We start from the raw sequence: 8,330 nt of genomic DNA, 5'->3' as shown, positions 1-8,330 counted from the left end.
GAAGAGGCAACACCTCTCGTGGAATGAGCTCTAACACCTATGGGACAAGAGAGGCCCAGTGAGGTGTAAGCCAGGGCAATGGCGTCAACTATCCATCTGGACAGTGTGGTTTTAGTGACCGGGAGGCCCTTGGATCGGCCCCCGAAACACACAAAGAGCTGTTCAGACTGTCTGAAAGAGGCCGAACGCTCCAGATAAATTCTCAAAGCTCTGACTGGGCAAAGCATGAGAGAATCGCTATCCTCCTCGGAGGAGGGGAGAGCTGACAGAGAAATAACCTGGGCTCTGAACGGAGTTGAGAGCACCTTAGGAACATATCCATGTCTTGGCCTAAGAATGACCTTGGAGTCATTAGGACCAAACTCCAGACAGGAAGCGCTGGTAGACAGCGCCTGTAAATCCCCTATTCTCTTTACTGACGCCAGTGCTAGAAGCAGGGCGGTTTTCAGAGAGAGAGACTTAGGATCAGCTGACTGAAGTGGTTCAAAGGGAGGTCCCTTAAGAGCCCGCAGGACCAAGGAGAGGTCCCAGGCCGGAACAGACGGTGGCCGAGGCGGGTTAAGCCTCCTGGCGCCCCTGAGGAAGCGAACTATAAGGTCGCTTTTTCCTAAGGAGGCCCCGGCTTCCAATACGTGAAAAGCAGCAATGGCTGCCACGTACACTTTGAGAGTGGAGGGGGAGCGACCCGCGTCCAACATCTCCTGTAGAAAAGACAGTACTCTTGGTACTTCACAAGTGTATGGGTCGAGGTCTCGAGCTAAACACCAGCTGGAAAACACTGACCATTTACTGAGATAGAGGCGTCTGGTAGACGGAGCTCTAGCTTCCTTTATAGTATTCAGGACGCCCTCTGGGAGGTTCTGGGGTACCCGTTGAGTGGCCATATATGTAGGGCCCATAAGTCGGGACGGGGATGCCAGATTGTCCTGTTGGCCTGAGTCAGGAGGTCGCGCCTCACTGGGATTGGCCACGGGTCTGCTACAGACAGCTGCATCAACTCTGGGAACCAAACCTGGGTCCGCCAGAGAGGAGCTACTAATAGCACTGCGCTTTTCGTGTTCCTGATCCGTTCGATGACCTGAGGGAGCATCGAGACCGGGGGGAACGCATAGAGAGGAAGTAGGCTTGGGAATCGGTTCCAGGTTCCGGTTTGGAACCGGTTCCAAACATTCCGATCCATCGGAATCGTACACGTCCACACGTTAACGATTCCACTAACGATTCCGAACGTTCCGTTCCGTTCCGTCCATTCCCGCGTCGCGGCACGACGTCACAGTATGTGACTGGATTTTTAAATCCCCCAAAAGCACCATTCCCGCGTGCAATATTTTTTTCCCCCAGTATGGTAGGAGAAGGTACCACCTTTTTCACCTCTGATTGGCTAGAAGGGCTCTCCTCCGATTGTTTATTTGATTTGGCCGTGAAACGTCATCTCTGATGAGAGAGAGAGAGAGAGAGAGAGAGAGATGGTAGTGGTGGTGATGCTGTCGGCTCGTGCGCTAGTCTGTTTTGATCTTCTTTACCGCCAACAGAAGTAAACAAAGTCAATCCAACAGTGTGATAAGTGCGTGCCGTCAGATTTATATTCCAAGTTCACATTTTCATAGCTGTTTAGATCGAATCCATGAACCGCATTATTACACCGTTTTCTAAGGCTACGCGATCTATTTAAAACAAGTTACAATCATAAAATAGCAGAGTGCTATCATGAAATCGTAAAGGCTGTGATATGCGCAAAAAAGATATGCGCTGTTTTTTTTTTACATAGAAGCACGAGGCTTTAATTATTTATATGTGTGCAGATCAGCTCCGTTCATAGTAAACGCTGCCCCACATATACTCAGTCTCCTCATGTGCTGTTTGTTTAGGTTTCCGATAATGTACGTTTGGGAACGCAAAACCTCGGACGCATATTTCATATAACTGTCATCATTTATGCGTGTCAGCATCTCAGGGGGGAGCACAACAAATATGCTCAAACATTTAAATAACATCCATGGCATTAAATACCAGGAGTGCACTATATTTGACAGCCTGCGCTCCACAAACAATGGTAGGTTGGCTTATAAATTATATCAAAACATTAATGCTAGATGTAAGTAACCAATGATCAGCCTGGAGAGATCAAGGATCCTCCCAGAAAAAGCAGACATGCTTGTTTTTCTGCACAAGAACTGCTAGAAATTTTTAAATGTTAAATGATTAATTGAAGTTTTTGTGAAAACAATAAAAGTTAAAGTTAAAATGTAAACCATGATGCGTTGTTTACTCTTTTATAGTTTAGCACACAGGACTAAGTGTGTTTACAATACAAAGCTTTGTTTTAGAAATGTTTACTTTTTTTAGAAATGTCAAAGCATTCAACTTCTGTATTGATATTGCACACTTGGTTTTCATTCTCTAAAACCACTTTAAATTAGACATTCAAAGGCAACAACTCTCAAAGCCATCCTGTAAGTGTGCAGCAAATGGTACAGGAATCGATATGGGAATCGATAAGGAATCGCATCGATAAGCAGACTTGACAATGGCATCGATATCGATAATTTCTTAACGATGCCCATCCCTAAGAGGAAGGTTGGGCCAGTCGTGGGCCAACGCATCCCTGCTCTTTGAGAAAAAGATTGGGCATTGACAGTTGTCTTTTGAGGCGAAAAGATCTACTTCTGCCTTCCCGAAGACCTCCCAGAGTAGGAGAACTGTCTGAGGGTGGAGAGACCATTCCTCTGGGGGAACTCTGCCCCGAGAGAGCATGTCTGCTCCTGTATTCAACGTGCCTGGCACGTGAGCTGCCCTGAGCGAGCGCAGATTGGTGTGAGCCCATAGCAAGAGCTGTGAGGCTATGGCAAACAGGTTGCGGGACCTGAGGCCGCCCTGGCGATTTATGTAAGAGACCACCGACATGTTGTCCGTCCGTACCAACACGTGGTGTCTCGCCAGGTATGGGAGGAATGTTTTTAGGGCTAGAAAAACTGCTCTCATTTCGAGGCAGTTTATGTGTAGGCGTTTCTCCGAGCTCGACCAGAGGCCGGAGGCAGGCCTGCCCTCGTACAGAGCTCCCCAACCGGAGTTGGAGGCGTCTGTTGAAATCATCCTCCTCTCTGAAACTACCCCCATGCTTACGCCCTGCTGGTACCAGCTGGTGTTTTTCCAAGGGGCCAGGGCTTGAACACAGCGCTGGTCCACCTTGATAATCAAGTGGCCTGAATGCCAGGCGTGGGGTGGCACCAGAGGAGCCAGCCACAGCTGAAGAGGACGCATACGCAGTAGGCCTAGTTGGAGTACTGATGATGCAGAGGCCATCAGGCCAAGGATCCTCTGAAACGTTCTGAGGGGTACAAGAGAGCCCTCTATGAACGATGCCGTGAGCTGCTGAATCGTTAGAGCACGGGCCGGTGTGGGCCATGCTCTCATAAGTACGGAGTCGAGAACTGTTCCCAGGAACGTGATACGTTGGCTGGGCAACAGAACACTCTTTGCAACATTGACCCTGAGCCCTAGACATTCTAGATGGCTGAGGAGCCAGGCTTTGTGAGTATGTGACTCCGCCTCTGACTGGGTCAGTATGAGCCAGTCGTCGAGGTAGTTTAGGATGCGCATTCCCCGCTGTCTCAGGGGGGAGAGAGCTGCATCCATGCACTTCGTGAATGTACGAGGCGCTAGTGCCAGTCCAAATGGAAGAACTGTGTACTGGTATGTCTGCCCCTCGAAGGCGAATCTCAAGAATGGCCTGTGGTGGGGGTTCACTTGAATGTGAAAGTAAGCGTCTTTCAGATCTACTGAGAAAAACCAGTCGCCTGGGCGAATCTGCGCCAGGATATGTCTGGTCGTGAGCATTCTGAACGGCCGTGACATGAGAGCCTTGTTCAGATGTCTGAGATCTAAAATGGGTCTCAGGCCGCCGTCTTTCTTTGGAACAAGAAAGTATCGGCTGTAAAAACCTGACTCGCTCAGAGAAGGGGGGATCTTCTCGATGGCCCCTTTCGCCAGCAGACTTAACACTTCGGTGCGGAGGACATGACTCAATGTGCCCCTTACCGTGGTTTGTATAACCGTGCGAAAACGCGGTGGTCTGCGGGCGAACTGAAGCGAGTAACCATGCTTTATGATGTTCATCACCCATACTGAAACTCCGGGGATAGCTTGCCAAGCTAGAGCCCGCAGAGCTAGAGGCATTATCATATCTGGAACACCCAGAGTGGGGGGCTCGGACTGACATGTATGCATGTGAGAAATTATGCTCGATTTGTGCTTTGTGTGGGTCGCTGTTAAAACAGCGTAAGTTTGCAGGGGTGCGTGACATGTGACGGGCCCATGAACTGCATTTAGAACTGCTGCAGCCGCCTGAACTGAAGAGGGAGCCGTGAGCAGTAGTCGAGCGATTTTTGGGGCTGGTCCGGCCGCAGCGGGACAGTGACCCCTCTTTGTGCCGGTTAGGACGGCTTCTTGGGCTCGTGATCGAGCGTCAGCTTCGGCCGCGGGCCCTGGCGCTTAGGGAACGGGAACCGTTTCGCTGGCTTCATGTGCTTACTGGTCTCAGCCGCTGGGCGGGGCTGGAGGACCTGGGACACCACTTTCTCAGGTCGCGGCGTGCTCTTGGGGCGCCGTTGGACTGAGCTGGAGCGCTTTGGTAGAAAGTGTCTCATGGCGCTGGAAGCCTTCTGAGCTTCAGTGAAGCGATCGGCGAAGCCGCTGACAGATGGGCCGAAGAGACCTGAGGCTGTGACGGGCGAGTCGAGGAAGGCAGATTTATCCGCGTCCCTGATCTCGGTTAAGTTTAGCCAGAGGTGGCGCTCCATTACCACTAGGCTGGCCATATTGCGGTCCAGGGCTTGAGCGGTGGTCTTCGTGGCCCTCAGTGCCAGATCAGTGCCACTCCTGAGGTCTTTAAATGTGTCTGGGTCCGGGCCTGACTCATCCATGGAACGGAGAAGTTTGGCCTGGAAGGCTTGAAGCGTCGCCATGGCGTGGAGTGCAGAGGCGGCTTGAGCGGCGGCAGCGTATGCGCGGCTGGCAATGGCCGAAGTAGTTCTGCACGGCTTAGAAGGGTGCACCGTCTTAGACCTCCAACTACCTGCAGTGGGGGGGCATAAGTGTGCAGCGACCGCTTCCTCCAGTGGGGGGAGAGACACATATCCTTTCTCTTCAGCGCCGTCAACAGTGGAGAGCGTAGAAGAGGCGGATGAGCGCGTTCGCGCTGAAAAGGGCGCGCGCCAGCATTTTGTGAGCTCTTCGTGAACCTCAGGCATAAATGGAGCGGCGCGCTGACGAGGGGCCTGCTGGCGCCCCGGCAGGTACCATTCATCGAGGCGGCTTCTGGCGGGCTCAGCTGGAGAAAGCCAATCGAGTCCCAACTCGTCAACAGCGCGAGACATGACACGGAGAAGTTCGGCGTCAATGCTCGCTCGAGTATCAGAAAACTCTAGCTAAGAGGGGGGGGCGGGGTCCGCGGAGCCCGACCAATCCTCGCTCTCAGATGCCGCCATAGAAAGTGCGTCATCGACGTCATCCGGAGATGCGCCGAAAGAGACGAGTCCAGCCGCTTCAGACGAGGGGCGCTGCTCGCTCCGAGAGAACAGGACATGCGAAGAAGGCGTGGGCGAGGCATGAGGAGAAAGGCCCGGCGTGCACTCGCTAAACTCACCGCGCTCAGGACGCCTCTGATCGCGCCGCTTCTTCCTACGGGGCTCGTGGGGCGCCGAAGACGGAAGGTGGGCGGAATCGGTCACCGTCGAAGACAGCCTTGAACGGAGAACGGAGACAGGCATCCCGTCGCAGAATTGGCAGCCGCCTTTCATGAGCGCTGCCTCGGCGTGCTCAGGGCCGAGGCAGGCCGCACACTGGGTGTGTCCGTCGGATGCATGCAGGGAGACCCCGCAGCTCTCACAGATGGAGAGAGGCATTATGCCGCGCTGTGAAAACAGCGGTTTGCTCTTTTAGATAAATATGCAATGAAAAGGATATAATTTTTCGTCGGATGCCACAGGGAAACGCTCAGCTGGCGAGATGCCGGGATGCGAAGCTGTTCCGCTGGACGGCTTTTCCACGACGAGGGCTTCTTACGACCGGAGAAAATCAGCGACGAGGTGAGTCGAGCTGAAGGAGATTAAATCTGTCAAATGGCGGATTCTATCTGTATTTATATGTTATGGTCACGTGTAGTTTCGCGCGCTTGACAGTGACAGAGCGCCAAGCGCCCTGATTGGCTCGCGCGCTTCTGTCTATCCGCCATTGGTTCGTGCAGTTGCCCACAGCACAGCCTATCAGCTCACTCACGTGGGTCTGATGCTCTAGCCTGTGCTGTAGCAAATGCGTTTTAAAATAAAGGCTTCAATATTCTCGAGAAAAGGAGTTTTCCCATAGCGTTTGCAACGCGGTACGAGAGAACGTTCTCGTAAGGGAACAGTTATTTTCTCAATCTCATTAGGTAACATGACACACTTCCCCACCTTCAAAATAATTTCACTTATTTCCAAAACATTTTTGGCTTGATGTACATTGGTGGCCAAGTTTAGAAAATATTAAGCATTTTAATGTTTTTGAAAGAAATCTCTTATGCTCACCAAATATTTTATTTGATACAAAAGTACAGTAAAAAGAGTAAATATTGTGAAATATTATTACAATGTAAAACAGCTGTTTTCTATTTGAATATATTTAAAAAATATTTTATTCATGTGATCAAAGCTGAATTTTCAGCATCATTACTCCAAGTTTTCAGTGTCACATGATCCTTCAGAAATCACTCTTATACGATGATTTGATGCTCAAGAAACAGTTCTCATTATTATTATCAATGTCTGGACCACCCAAGAGGACGTTCGACTGACATGTAACGCAACCAATCACAGTTCGTTTTGTTCTGCGTCATGTTTAGGGGCGTGATAATATATGATGTTGATGTCCCTACAATAACAGACTGGCTGCATCTAATAAATTATTCATTCAAGAACGTTAAACAATGGAGCCGCGAACTTCAAATACTTTTGAAAATCCAGTGTTTAGTTGATCCTGGTAAGCGCTCATTGTCACAGTTGTAAACACAATAGCATTCTTTTTCCACGAGGGGTTTTGGTGTCATGGCATTTGTTTCCAGGCGAACCGATAAAGAACACGACACTCACATCTCCCGAACATCCTGTAGAATTCAACCAATCAGATCGCGACTTTGAAACTCCTGAAGTGTTTCCAGAAAAGTGTGACATATGCATCAGTCCCCTGTTTCCTGGATGCAAACGTGTCCACCAACACAAATGTGCTCAGTTCTTCTTCAGAGAAGATCGCAGTTCCAACACTATATAAAAATATAATAGGGAGAGAGAGAGAGGAGAAAATTACACAAGCATCAAATTGTTTTTAATCTCCATCATACTATAATTCAGAATATATATATTTGTAAGTAACACCCTTTTGTCAGCACATTCAAACATTTCAGTTGAACTGTAAACTAAATTATGCCAGATTAAATTTTAATACTTACATTTCCTTAATTCTCTCCAAAAATGCTGAGATTCGTAGGCTTAACTGCAATCAGGGATTTAGGCTAGCCAATTTCAACTTGTTTGCAGTGAAGGGACAGCTGTTTGAGACAAATACACAGTAAGATACATGATGCAAGAAATCCCCATGTGATGATCTTTTTCTTTCCCTCAGTAGTTAGCAGCTAACCTACCTGTGCGCTGATAGGCTATGCTTATTAGGCACCTTCCTGGTCAGGTCGGACTCCTTGGCCTAATAATAGATCAAAAGAATGCAAAAATAAAAACTTAAGTTGTTTAGAATGCTTGATTTGATATGAATTAATGATTTAGTGAGTTTTACTGCAATGCTTACCTGAATAAATTAAATCTGGTGAGACTGAACACGGTGGTCGGTGGAAAATGGTCCATCTTCTGATTGGTTCATTTGCTGTGTAATAAATATTAGACATAATGCAAAGGTCACTTATTTTATATAAAGTTAGCACATGTAACGTTATTGTATGCTAACAGTTAACGTTAATTAGCCTGCACATCACTCAAGAGCACTTATGACATATTGCTAATCATTTCAGCAAACTTTCAAATCCACAACTACGATTACATTTTATACGTAACGTTAATCAAATTAATAAAGAGTAGACGATTTTTAAAACACCCTTACAAATAACATTTTGTGTATTGTAAATCGAGTAGCACTGTAAGTTACAATCTAGGTGCGGTCACGTTTAGCTACCATTGCTTGGCGAAATTTTGCGTGTAAAATCCATTAATAAAGGTCTCTTCATTATCTGGAATTTCGTGTGAAAGTGGAAAAAAATTACGCCGATTTTGAATCGGGTTTCCACGCAA

The 8,330-nt window shown here is 48.5% G+C and overlaps 1 long non-coding RNA gene across 1 annotated transcript; it reads right to left on the bottom strand.

Moving 5' to 3' along the window:
- Positions 1 to 7,199: 7,199 nt before the first annotated feature.
- Positions 7,200 to 7,919, bottom strand: LOC308705189. The gene is made up of 4 exons (XR_014031888.1): positions 7,834 to 7,919; positions 7,673 to 7,731; positions 7,481 to 7,579; positions 7,200 to 7,294 (listed from the first exon to the last, which is right to left on the bottom strand). It is a non-coding gene; the product is annotated as an uncharacterized lncRNA (long non-coding RNA).
- Between the last annotated feature and the right edge of the window lie 411 nt (positions 7,920 to 8,330).

The sequence above is a fragment of the Scardinius erythrophthalmus genome (genome assembly GCF_964197995.2).
Source record: "Scardinius erythrophthalmus genome assembly, chromosome: 17".
Lineage (NCBI taxonomy): Eukaryota > Metazoa > Chordata > Actinopteri > Cypriniformes > Leuciscidae > Scardinius > Scardinius erythrophthalmus.
The sequence above is the reverse complement of the archived record's forward strand: the minus strand, read 5'-3'. Positions and strand labels throughout refer to the sequence as shown.